Consider the following 14,442-nt stretch of genomic DNA (forward strand, 5'->3'; position numbering starts at 1 on the left):
ATCCTTCTTGCCATTTTCTTCTCATTCTCATCATAATTATTAGAAGTATAATGAAAACTCGCCAGAGCTCTTGATACCAGCTAGATCCACCTTCTTGTCACCTCCTAGAATCACCATAATGGTATTGAAGACCAAATTGGAAATAGCGTCTATAGCATAGATCCCCCATGGATGGTTGAGATCTTGTTGCATAGGGTATCAGTTGGTACAAGAGATCTAGCAAGTTGGCCTATAGAGTCATTGATGGCGTGCCTCGATGATCAATCCCACTCAATAATGGCCTTGTGGGTGCGACAGAGGGGGTCTAGAGAGGAGGGAGAGGAGAAGAGGTGGAGGCTGAAGCGAAGGAGTAGTTGATATGATAGAGGTGTTCAATGTGGGTAGCGACAATGATGCTGGAGTAAATATGGGCAATACTGAAGTCGAGATGGGTGGCAATAACAAAGCAGTGGAGCTAGAGAGGGAGGGTCAAAGATGAGGGCCCGGCATCGACAAAGGTGAGGACTAGCAAATCAAGAACCTAGAGAGCTAAGAGAGAGGAACTAAGAATGGCAAATTAGGTATGAGGAGGAGGACGTGAGTGGGCGATGAGGGCTTGGTCAGAGGAGAGTGAGGGAGAGGGGGAGGGAAGAGAGTTCTTAGAAGGAAAGAATGGGAGAAAAGAAAAAAGATTGTTATCAAAAACAGTAATTGTTAAGTCAAGAGGAGGAGAATTTCTTTCTTGATGTAAGACGTTGTATAATTTTCTAAGGAGAAATCCTAATCTTAGAGGGAAAAGGAAATGACAAATAGGAGAAAAAGCTTGAGTTATTGAAGAAAGAGGTAAGTATTTTTATTACTTAAGCAATTTGACCAATGCCATTAATTTGACTAGGTATAAATATAGATTTTTTAAATTACTGAGTGTAAATATAATAAAAGAAAATCTCAAAAAAAAATTTATAATTTACTCAATATTTTATTATTGAATATTTATCTTAGTGGTGAGGTAGGTATCAAAAACATGAAAAGTTATATCTTTCATCTTTCTTTCAAAACTATTTTTGATTTTTCAAAATTTTTATATACATGCATGATACATCAAACCACGGATGATTTTTTATTTATCTCAAACAGAGCAAAACTTGCAGTATTGTTCCCATATACTTTGAAAAGTAGATAAGTTGTGCTATGGGAAGCCAATTTCAGCATCTTTTCATGTCCTTTCTTTCTCTCATCCCTACTATTGTGCATACAACTGTCCACAAGCTTTTATTTTAAAAAATATTAAATCACTTATTTATTCTTACTTCAAAAAAGAGAGAAAAAGATAAATAATATGAAACTATTTTTTTATCTTTATAAAAAATATTTGTGTCATGAAAATAGAGTATATGTTAAATAATCTTTGCTTAGAATAACAGCTATCATGGATAGAAAGGAATATTAATATTAATTATTATTGTCGAAGGTGCTATTTCTTAATATTTTTTATTATTCTTATCTTATATCTATATTCATATGAACAAGTAAATAAATATATCAATCATCTTTACTTTTATTAATATTTCTACTCATTAATTATCTCAATTCTTTCAAATTGCTAGCCATTTTCTCCCATTCTTTGAAATATCAAATATAATCTTTTTGATTTGTTATTTAGATATTCCCTTCTCTCCCCTCCCCCCCCGCATGCATATTTTAAGAGATAACTAATTGAAACAAAAGTTAATAAAATAACTAATTGAAATAAATCTAGTGTACTAAGTTGCTTATTAATGAAATCGTAGAAGAAAATAATAATAGCCTGAGATCTAGACCATCTCCTTTAATATAACAATCTTCTCATAACATGGTATATAATTTTAGGTGTATAAGTTGGTCAAGTAGAGTTAGATTTGGCTAGCAATCTACCAAGTTAGAACCATAACCATGCTTGGAATTTATGTATGAGATATAGGTAACTTAACCTCCAACTCTAAACTCAAATCAAAGAAAATATTGTCTATATTGCATGCATCATATAATCATGTACATAATAAAATATGGCCAATATGCATTGTATGATCATGTATGCAGTAAAATACGATCGTTGAATTTTACGATGATGCATCAAGATGCATGTTTGATGAACAAAACTCATAGAAAATAACGATTATAATTGATTGTATGCACCACTATGTGGTGTATATAGTGTAGATAATAAAAATATTTTCCTTTATCAGTGATTTTCTTCTTCGAAACCACTTTCTTCTCATTCTTCTTGCTTTCCACCTTCTGTTTCTTTACAGACTTTTTCTTCTTCATAGTAAACTTTTTCTTTGAAGAAGTCCGCTCCACAATAAGTACAGAGCTCCTCAAACTCTTCAAAGTTTTCTTAGTAGTGACCAACATATTCATATGCTCGGCCAAGATGCATTGGATCTTATTCATATGGAAGTTTACAATAAACTGTCCATATGAATCAGTCAAGGACTGTAGAATGAGGTCAATTTGTAAGTCCTTATCCATGGACATCTCGAGCTTCTCAAGCTTCTCAAGATCCTTAATCATTGTCAAACAATAATCATGGACCGACTGCCCATTACGTATCTTTATTTTGAAGAGTCGCTTGGATACTTCGTAGCGAGCTACGTGGCTCTGCTCACCATACAACTCTTGCAGACGAGCCAGCATTTGCCTGGCAGTCCTCATATCTTTGTGTGTTGGTGCTGCAATTCATTAGATATTAACGTCAATATATAGCACCTAACCTTATTATCATCATCCAACCACTTCTCATGAGATGCTCTCTGATCAACAGTGGGACGGGCTGGAACAAAAGGAAGATCTAGGTCAAGGATATAAGTTAATTTCTTAGAACTCAAAATAATTTTTATGTTTCGAAGTCAATCCTTAAAATTTGGCCCGATCAATCTATTGGTCTCAAAGATTCTAGTTAGGGCATTGAAAGCAGACATTGTTCCTATAGAGAGTCAAAGTTTCTAATTAGATTTTATAATTGACTTAATCAATTTATTTTAAAAAATTTATTTTAAAAATAAATTTAAATTTTTATTATTTTTTTTGGATCCCTACACTCTCTAGATAGAGAAATAAAAATCTCCATGATCAAAGATTTTTAATGGATACTGCGATCTCACCGATTGACTCACCACCTCACCTAAGAGTTATTGGTGATGGACCAATCAATAAGTGGATAACTCTTATTTAATATTTTCTAAACATGTTGTAGCCAATTTTTATCTCTAATTTGTAAAGCCTCATCGTGCCCAGAATATTAGCCCACTCCTTAGTTAAGTTAGATCCATCGTTTATGCGAAATAGAGCCATCATTGGGACTCTCACCGTATCCAAAATATTGAGCCCAACTCCATCTTCATCCCACAGCATCTCATGTCTAATAGTATGATTGTATCTTTTTGATGCAACTGAACTACTGTGTCCAGTCGAGAACAGTCAACCCCGAAAAGGACCCGCACAACTACAACGATGGAAGATTGCTAGACTTAATATTTTATTAAAAAGATTTGATTTAGATCTCTTTCTTAATTAGTCATATCGGTTAGGACTAACTTAGTGGCATGGGCTAGTTCGAGTCAACAAGTAATCTAATACAAAATATAATCTTCCAAAATGGTCAGATAAGTTAAGATGCATGGGGGTCCCCACGTTGCTTTCTTTAGACACCAATGAATTGGTCAGATCAGATAACAGAATCAATTAATGAACCACCGTCTATGTACTTACCTTAGACATCAAATTGGTTAATTAGAATCGATCAGATTAGCCTATTGATCCGGGCTCGAACCACTGAGTCGAATTATGTCTTAAGTTGATCGATAATATGTGGCTGTTAATCGATCTGACTAAACTATAACTATTTGGATTAGTCATGAGCACATTTGATCCTATCCTAACTAATATTTGATTTGATTTGATCAATTGCTCAAACTAGACTTAATTGAGCTATCCACACCCTGAACCCATATGTTATGAAATTGACTTAGATCTTCAATTTTTAATTTTTAGATCTGTTTAATTTCATATTTTAATTCTTAATTAAGTTTATGGATCTAATCATATGTCTAAACAATTTAGATCAACATTGTATTACATACAAAATTTTTTGCTCATCCTCAAGTCAACTCGTCTTGGACTCGAGTCAACTCACCATAGCAAGTCGACTTGAGTCTGAAATCGAGCCAGCTCTCTATGACAAATAAAGAATCCATTTGCCATAGTCCACTGAACTAAGTCAGCTCATCTGCAAATTGAGCAACTCCATGGGATCTCGAGTCAACTCTGATGAAAAGGAGTCGACGTGCTAGGGACTCGAGTCGACTCGAAGAAAAACTGAGTCAACTCGATGGATGTACCAGCAATGAGTTTCATAATTTTAATGATCCATGCATAATAAAAAGTTTTAATATAGAAATTAAAATAATTTTAAAATCTAAACAACTAAATTATGCATCAAAATCTAAGATTTTTGGATCTAAAATTTTGCAGAAATTAAGTTTTTCCTTTCGCTATTCTTCTTCATCGAATGTAATCACACAGTACCCTTACATGTCATAAGAGAATCCTTTGATTGGACAAGAGAGGAACTTTAATCCTTGCTACCTCTTATAACCAGATGGTTTGGTAATAAACCCAATTGAAGTACTTGATTACTCAGACTTTAAACTAGATCTACGCCTATATCTCATATATCAAAACAGATCTAGTCTAAAAACATACTTGCAATCAAATCTAAACTACTTTTAGATCTTCTAAACATGCTAAAATTAAATCTAATCTAAGATTATTAGATCTGATCACTACTTCAGATCATATCTGAATCAGATCTAATCCGATCTAGATCTATGATCCATAGAATCTGGCTCTGATACCAGTTGAAGGATTGGATTGGTGCACCAGATCAGTTCGGATCAGAGACAACGAAAATTTAAAATTTTTGATCCTACCTGGCATGCAAGGCGTAGATCTAAATCAAATATTAAGCATATATCAAGTATAAAAATCAGCATGCATATATGAAGGTGATCACATCACCTTGCGTGGGTAGACGATCTCCGTAATCCGATGATCCGTGGATTTTCGAGATTTGCTATTGAGCTATACACGTGTCCGACCTCTACAAGTATCCACTCAAGCTCGATCTAGAATATTTTCTTCTTGATCAATCTACCTACTCCTAGATAGATCAGCAAGCTCCTCTGTTTGCCTTCGATCTGATCTCCGATAGAGCTCCGATCAGCCTTTGATTGCAACTTTCTCACTTCTTTGCATAGATCTGATGGCTTTTGACGCTTTGAACCCATCAATGGCATGCTCAACACTCTTGAATATGGAAGATGGTAAGAGACCAGAAAGAAAAGAGGGAGCAGGCATAGAAAGGCAGAAGGGGAGGCATGAAAAAAATTTTATTTGCTATAACCACTTGCAGTCGATCAAAAGGGATCCTTTATATAGGCATTTGATCAGGTCAGTTGCCTTAAAGCAGAAGGACTCTGCTTGGTCTGCCCCACTCTGATTTCTCTCTTATTTTGTTGCACAAACCAGTGAAAAAATTAGATTAGCATGGAGATATGATAAGATTATTGTCGTCCCATTCCAATCTACCTCTAATTCAAATTTAAATGGTTTAAATCCGAAATTGAATTCAAATCTGTATTTAAATTCAAACAAGATCAAATCTCTTATCCTCATCTACTGGTAGATGAGGCTTATCTTAATTTTTTTTTTAATCTAAATTTGGACGACACACATGGATTAAATCCATGTGGGCATGAGCCCTCTTCATGGTCGAACAAAATTGGGTGGCGCTAATATTTGGCACCCCTCAAACCCAATCAAATTAGGTTGTTCACTGAATTTGGGTGCACCAATATTTGGAACCTAATTTGAACTTAATTTAATTTGGTTAAATCTTATCTAACAGGAAACCTAAATCAAGTAGGAGAAAATGGGTTTAACCATGTGCTAGTACGGCTTCCTTAAACCCAATGTTAGGATTCAATTGATCCTAAGCCAATCAGACTATATTTAGCCTAATTATGCAATCCTAAATCAATACTCTTATTTGTGTGATTCCATAGATTCAATACTGTCTGGTAGTGAGATATATTGTGATCTCTATCAGCAACATCATCAATTTTTTTTTTAATAGATCGGAACTCTTTTCAATTCAGTCAATTAAGAATCATTGATCATCAAAATGATTCTTAATTAGTCTCATAATCCACCAGTGACATCTAGTACTATATGGTGGTAATCCAGTAGAACTGAAAAAGAACCTCTAAGTGCAGTTACCATATGATCTGATTTTTCTATCATGAGTTCTGACAGAATCGAGGTCAAAGTTAACTCATCAAACTTCATTCCTATCATATAATAGAATCAATCGATTTGAGACTAATGTGAAATCTAATAGAAGCACTTTTTTATTTTTTACACTGTCATGGCTATGGGCTTTAAGATTCAATCTCATGATCTTCATATTTCTACTCCTCTTCTACCGAGGTTGATAGATTCTATCTTGGTGTAATTCTATTTCTATAATGAACATACTGCAGTCAATATACACCTCAAGACTCTATATAGCTAAGAGATTGAGTTATGGTGCCATCAAACTATAGCGCCCTCAAGGTGAATGACTGATGCACCTCAGTTCAGAGAACTAAATACACAACTGTAGCTATGAATATGCCACTGATAAGAAGGCAGATATTCTTATGACTGTTCGTGATTGATCATGCTCAGTATCCTTATTTTTAGCAAGCACCTATATTTTTGCTTTGGTGGCTCTATCCTATAGATTCAAGACTCATCTATCTGAAGAAAACAATCATATACCAATCTTTCAGATCGATCACTGCCTCCGTGATGATCTTACAATTGAAAATAATTTATGAGTTAACTAAAATTAGCACATGTCTCAAATTCTCAACTCTTGAGAATATATATAATCATACTCATTAACTCAATGGACGATTCACAGATACAATTAAATATAATGTGAATGAAAATAATCTAATTTTATTAATATCAAAATTAATTTTATAAATTATGTCGTAAGAATGTTTTACAAGTGTCGGTCAATGTAGTTTCTAGGGCATACATCCAATAGTATGAAATTTTTTTTTTAATTTATATGGAATTGACGGACTCTATTGGTAGGAGGTGTTTTATCCATATTTGTCTTTTCAATTTCCTTTTTAAAATGGTAGAAAGAGAAAACATGGAATAAAAAGAACCCCACCCACATGATCCATTATGGCATCGGCCCCATATGATTTTTGTTCTCTAAAGTGGGCCTTTTATATATCTTGCACATGTGACAAAATGCACAAGATAGATTAAATATGGAAAAAGCTTTTAATATGGCAAAGCCTATATTTAATTTGGCATTCAGTGAGGACTTTTAATGTGGCAAAACCTCCATTTATTTTTAATGGTATTTGGTTAGTGCTTTTAATATAGCAAAGTTATAATTCCAAGATTTGCAAATAACTTCAATGTACACGATGTGAATGGAATCTCTGTATTTTGATATATTATTTAAGACTTTATATCTAAGTTCTGAAGTTATTGTTGTATCGAGGTGCAACAAATTCTCTTTCTGAGAGATGTTACCACTCTTAAAATATCTATATAGATTTATTATCATGCATAATCATTTATCTTTTAGTGTTTAAAATAGACTTTTTATGCATATATTGAAGTTGTAACTTATGATATTAATGCTATCTATTCCTTCGTATTCTTAAAATAGATGTTCATATGTCTTATGCAGGTGATGGAGTACATATGGAAGATTAAGTATATGAATATGACAAAGTAAATATGGGCAAAGCTTTTAATGTGGCAAAGGTATAACTCTAAGTTTTGGAAATAACTTCTGCCTTCGTATTCTTAAAATGAGTATTTCATATATCTTACACATGTAGCCAAATACACAAGGCATATTAAATATGGGAAAAGCTTTTAATGTGGTAGAGCCTCCATTTAATATGGCATTCAGTGAGGGCTTTTAATGTGACAAAACCTTCATTTACTTTTAATGGTATCAGGTGAAGGCTTTTAATATGACAAAGTTAAAATTCTAAGATTTAAAAATAACTTCAATGTACACACAGTAGATGGAGGCTATGCCAACACAAAAACCTCCATTTTAAAATATATACATATTAGATTAGATTATAAGAAGATCATATATTGTTATATAAAGTCCACCTACAAAGACATTTCATATTAAAAAATTATATCAGCAGAAACTACAAAAAATCTAATAATTAAAAAGGAACCTCCAAATACTTTCTTATCAAAACAATAAAAAATTTGCAATAAATATAATCTTACAAATGGATCTTCAATTATCAAATTATAAAAAATATATCAAGGAAGGAATTTATCATGCATGAACACATCTTAAAACATAAGTTGCAAACATATTTAATTTAATATCAAGATAAGTATGCCTAAATAGTTTTTTTTTATAAGGATCCATTTTAAAGTAAAGTACCAACTAATATGGGACCTTTACTTTTTTGGATAGAAACGATTGATTTTTTACCTACCATCTAAAATTGTAGAAAAATATTTAATGAAAAGAGATATATCTAGCCAAGGTTAATTGATCAGAATAGATAATAAATAAAAATAATTTAGTAAAATTAGATTTTTTTGTTGTTTTGACATAGGGGAAAGAAAAATTATTGTACATAAGTTCATTTAATAGGACACATATAAAATTAGTAATGAAATATTTTAGAATAAATTATAAAAACTCTCTTGAGGTTTAGTGTAAATTATACTTACATCCAATAGTTTGAAAACCAACACTTATACCCTTGAGATTTATTTTAGCCTATATTTTAACCCAAACCATTAGTCAAACAATTAATCTTAAATGGACCTAAATGTCATGTCAAATTAAATTTGTAAAATGATCAAAATAACCTTGAATTAGAAAGCTCAATGCTTGGAGCAAGGGGCAGACCTCCAAGACCATGCTTCTTGGATCAGCCATCGGATTGATGGTGGTCTAGTTGTCCACCTTATTTTCGATCCCACTATAGACCATAATTGGCCTCCCCTCATTGAAGTCATTGCCATAGATGTTGAACTAGGGAGAGGAGCCGCTGAAGATGTGGTCATCGATCAATTTGATGACCCGGATGATGAAGAGTGGCTTGGAGTGGTTGTCACAGCCAAGCATGCTATTGAGAAGGAAGAAGACATAGGAATCGAAAAGGATGTAGAGTGGGGCGAGGATGTTCAACACCACCACATTGGCTGCAAATGCATGGATGAACTCGATTGCCTTATCATTGCAATTGAGGAAGATAGAGAGAGAGATGGTCCCTTCATGTTTCACCATGACAAGATGGCTAGCCAGAGGGAAGAAGTGGTCAAGTGCACGAGCGAAGGAGGATAACAGGCCAGAGATGATGATGGAGGAGAAGTTCTCCATATCCTTCTTGCCATTTTCTTCTCATTCTCATCATAATTATTAGAAGTATAATGAAAACTCGCCAGAGCTCTTGATACTAGCTAGATCCACCTTCTTGTCACCTCCTAGAATCACCATAATGGTATTGAAGATCAAATTGAAAATAACGTCTATAGCATAGATCCCCCATAGATGGTTGAGATCTTGTTGCATAGGGTATCAGTTGGTACAAGAGATCTAGCAAGTTGGCCTATAGAGTCATTGATGGCGTGCCTCGATGATCAATCCCACTCAATAATGGCCTTGTGGGTGCGACAGAGGGGGTCTAGAGAGGAGGGAGAGGAGAGGAGGTGGAGGGCGAAGCGAAGGAGTAGTTGATATGATAGAGGTGGTCAATGTGGGTAGCGACAATGATGCTGGAGTAAATATGGGCAATACTGAAGTCGAGATGGGTAGCAATGACAAAGCAGTGGAGCTAGAGAGGGAGGGTCAAAGATGAGGGCCCGGCATCGACAAAGGTGAGGATTAGCAAATCGAGCACCTAGAGAGCCAAGAGAGAGGAACCGAGAATGGCAAATTAGGTATGAGGAGGAGGACGTGAGTGGGCGATGAGGGCTTGATCAGAGGAGAGTGAGAGAGAGGGGGAGGGAAGAGAGTTCTTAGAAGGAAAGAAGGGGAGAAAAGAAAAAAGATTGGTATCAAAAACAGTAATTGTTAAATCAAGAGGAGGAGAATACCTTTCTTGATGTAAGAGGTTGTATAATTTTCTAAAGAGAAACCCTAATCTTAGAGGGAAAAGGAAATGACAAATAGGGAAAAAAGTTTGAGTTATTGAAGAAAGAGGTAATTATTTTTATTACGTAAGCAATTTGACCAATGCCATTAATTTGACTAGGTATAAATGTAGGTTTTTCAAATTACTGAGTGTAAATATAATAAAAAAAAAATCTCAAGAAAATTTTTATAATTTACTCAATATTTTATTATTGAATATTTGTCTTAGTGGTGAGGTAGGTATTAAAAACATGAAAAGTTATATCTTTCATCTTTCTTTCAAAACTATTTTTGATTTTTCAAAATTTTTATATACATGCATGATACATCAAACCACGGATGATTTTTCATTTATCTCGAACATAGCAAAACTTGCAGTATTGTTCCCATATACTTTGGAAAGTAGATAAGTTGTGCTATGGGAAGCCAATTTCAGCATCTTTTCATGGTCTCTCTTTCTCTCATCCCTACTATTGTGCATACAGCTGTCCACAAGCTTTTATTTTAAAAAATATTAAATCACTTATTTATCCTTACTTCAAAAAAGAGAGGAAAAAGTAAATAATATGAAACTATTTTTTTATCTTTATAAAAAATATTTGTGTCATGAAAATAGAGTATATGTTAAATAATCTTTGCTTAGAATAACAGCTATCATGGATAGAAAGGAATATTAATATTAATTATTATTGTCGAAGATGCTATTTTTTAATATTTTTTATTATTTTTATCTTATATCTATATTCATATGAACAAGTAAATAAATATATCAATCATCTTTACTTTTATTAATATTTCTACTCATTAATTATCTCAATTCTTTCAAACTGCTAGCCATTTTCTCCCATTCTTTGAAATATCAAATATAATCTTTTTAATTTGTTATTTAGATATTCCTTTCTCTCCTCCCCCCACCCCACTTCCCTCGCATGCATATTTTAAGAGATAACTAATTGAAACAAAAGTTAATAAAATAACTAATTGAAATAAATCTAGTGTACTAAGTTGCTTATTAGTGTAATCGTAGAAGAAAATAATAATAGCCTGGGATCTAGACCATCTCCTTTAATATAACAATCTTCTCATAATATGGTATATAATTTTAGGTGTATAAGTTAATCGAGTAAAGTTAGATTTGGCTAGCAATCTACCAAGTTAGAACTGTAACCATGCTTAGAATCCATGAATGAGATATAGGTAACTTAACCTCCAACTCTAAACTCAAATCAAAAAAATTATTGCCTATATTGCATGGATCATGTAATCGTGTACATAATAAAATATGGTCAATATGCACTGTATGATCATATATGCAGTAAAATACGATCGTTAAATTTTATGATGATGCATTAAGATGCATATTTGATGAACAAAATTTATAGAAAATAATGATTATAATTGATTGCATGCACCACTATGTGGTGTATATAGTGTAGGCAATAATTTTTTATTTAATTATGCGGTTCGTATATTATTTGATGCACCAAACCAATTTGATTGCAAAGGATGGGTTATTATTTTATTATTAATTTTATGATTTATGTATAAAAGTCAAACTGATCCGTACATCATGTAGACCAGTTAGCATAAAATCAGACCTTGATTTTTGGAAAGGCCCTCGTGTGGTCCTGCTCCATCTCCGTAACTATGCTGTTTGGTATTCAGTTTCCTATAGCTGATCTCTACGCGTTCAAAAGTGTCCGCCGATGCCGCCCTTTATTCCGCATCTCCGCGCCCTCGGCCGCGCTCCGGAGTTCGCACTTTATCCACCGAACCCACGCCACGTGGAGCCCACCATCACCACACCTGCTCCCTAACCTCTCTGGGACCCACGGGTCTAGCTCCCTCCACGTGGGGCCCACCGCAGGTATATTTATCTCCAGCTCCTCTCCCGCTGCCGTACGGCACCGTCCCGTCCTCTGCACGAATCTCGAGGCCGTTTTATTTGGAGACGGCCGAGTTCCAGCTTAGGTCTCGTGAACTCGTTCGTCCCCAGGCTGATGGCAGGTAGCGGCTGCCGCAAGAGATCTCTGCAGGCCTTCCATTGGTGCGTGTTGGGTGAGCGCAATGCATGCCGGACTTTTTAAACAAAGGGCCGTTTTAGTGTAAAATACTGACCTTTATTTAGCATCAATTGTTATGGAATAAGAATAGTCGTTTCAGACATAACTAGTACTTAGAGTGCCAATTTTACTAGTAAGATGTGGGGTTGGGGCTGGGGGGTGGTGGTGTGACCACCTATTTTGGTGGGGGTGGGAGGGTGATACCCAAATAGTTTTTTTTTTGAAAAAAATATTTTTTTTGCAAAAAACTTTGTTAGCCAGAATGGATGGTTTTTTCTTGACTTCATGATAAAATGTCGTGTTAATCTTTAATTGAAACTCAAATTCAGATCACACATTAGATATAAGCTTAGATGTACGTTGTCTAGTTTGAGCCAAATCCAATCCCCTCTTGCCGTATAACAAGAACAGTTTGAGCAAATTATTATTCCGGCTTGGTTGCAATCTCAATTAAACATGGCTTTTTAGATAAAAAGATGCTCAAGATTACTTGTCGCTAATTCTATTGGAAAAGTTGTAATCTGAATGATATTTAAGGTCTCATGTCACCGGCCTATTTTCCATATATTATAACAACCTCTGGAGCCATTACAAATTGAGCAATGATTAGGTGGATAATTTGCAGCAATACTCTTTTTGGGGAATTAAATCTTCTTAAGGGCGCAATCCACTCGGTTGAGAGGGAAAGTGAATGCCTTGGAAAAAAAAGCCTCAAGGAATCTTTTTAAATCCCATAGGGATTTTATTTCTTACTTTCTATTTTAAAAATAAAATAAAAAATCAAGATAGAGAATTATTTGTTACCATTATTGTTATTTTCTATTCTTTTTAAATTTTTTTATTATTTCTGAAACAATAAAAATAATTAACTCTTATTTTTAATATTTTTAAAAATAAAAATTTTATTTTTTTTGTTATTACCATTACTACCGCTTTTATCATTGTTACCTCCATGCATCCATCATTGTCATCCCTACTATACTACTACTAAACCTCCTGCCAACATTAGGTCGTCTTCACTATCTCCATTGTAGTATCATCTTTTCTACCATCTTTGTTTTTAGAAAGTAATTGGCCATAACTAAATATATTTATATTTTTTTAAAAAATATAAATAAAATAAATTATTTTTTATTTTTAAAATAAAAAAATGTATCAAGTTTCTCATTATGTTTTGAACGTGCTTGCATTTAAATGATCCCGGCAAAGCACCGGATTAGTTTTGAAACGAGATTGGCGGAGACGTATGGAGACTAGACACCCGCCGATCCGGTAAAGCTTTTTAAAAGGAAAAAGTGACCTAAAAAGTAGAATACTCAAATTAAGCCCATTTATTTATGTTCCAAAAAATCGCTGATGGATCCATTGCTTTTATTTTGGGCAAAAGATTAGCTCATGACCTTGGATTTTGTCACCTTTGCGGTGGGATTTTTTTGACTTGGCGAGGGCGACTGGATCCGGTCTCGGCCACGAGGCTTGAGGGGTCATCAAATGGAGCCGGTAGAGTTCCATTGTGGCTTGTTGGTGTGACAGATCTCCAGTCTTCCAAATCAAAAAGCTTGGGATTGGGATGATTAAAGCTTACCCAATTCTGGGTCTGCCATTGAGTGATTCAATGTTGTGGGGTTGGTGGGTGAGGTAGCAAAATATATATTTAACTCTGATGTAGACCAAACGGTAAAGTAAGATGGAGTTTTTTCTCTTTTTTTTTTTATTTATCTTTTTCCTCCTAACGACCAAGTGGGATGGAGTTGCGGCTAAGGTAAAGCAAGGGTTGTTGTTGTTCTTTGGTTTGTGCCAGAAGCTTGTTGGGCTTTGACTCTTGAATTCTCTCAACTAAAGCACCTGGGATTTAAAGCCACCTCCCACACTTGATGTTAAAAAAAAGGAAAATTAAGCACAGAGTGTTTAGAATTGATTACAAAAGTTGAATGTTAACAATTAGTACTAAGTTATCAATTATCTATTCATGATCGGTTGCGGTTCTTTCTTCCTCATTGGTTACATCAGAAGACTAGGCCCGCTGTGGGGAAAGCATATTCATATGCTAAATGGGTGCTTCACATGTGTCATATTTTTTAAATCCTCCCCATTTTGATCAAAAATCTTGACCGATCCATGTCTCGATCATTCCTCTCCCTGCTCTCTCTTAAGGGTGAAATTAAT

Source organism: Elaeis guineensis, chromosome 3 (assembly GCF_000442705.2).
Source record: "Elaeis guineensis isolate ETL-2024a chromosome 3, EG11, whole genome shotgun sequence".
Taxonomy (NCBI): domain Eukaryota; kingdom Viridiplantae; phylum Streptophyta; class Magnoliopsida; order Arecales; family Arecaceae; genus Elaeis; species Elaeis guineensis.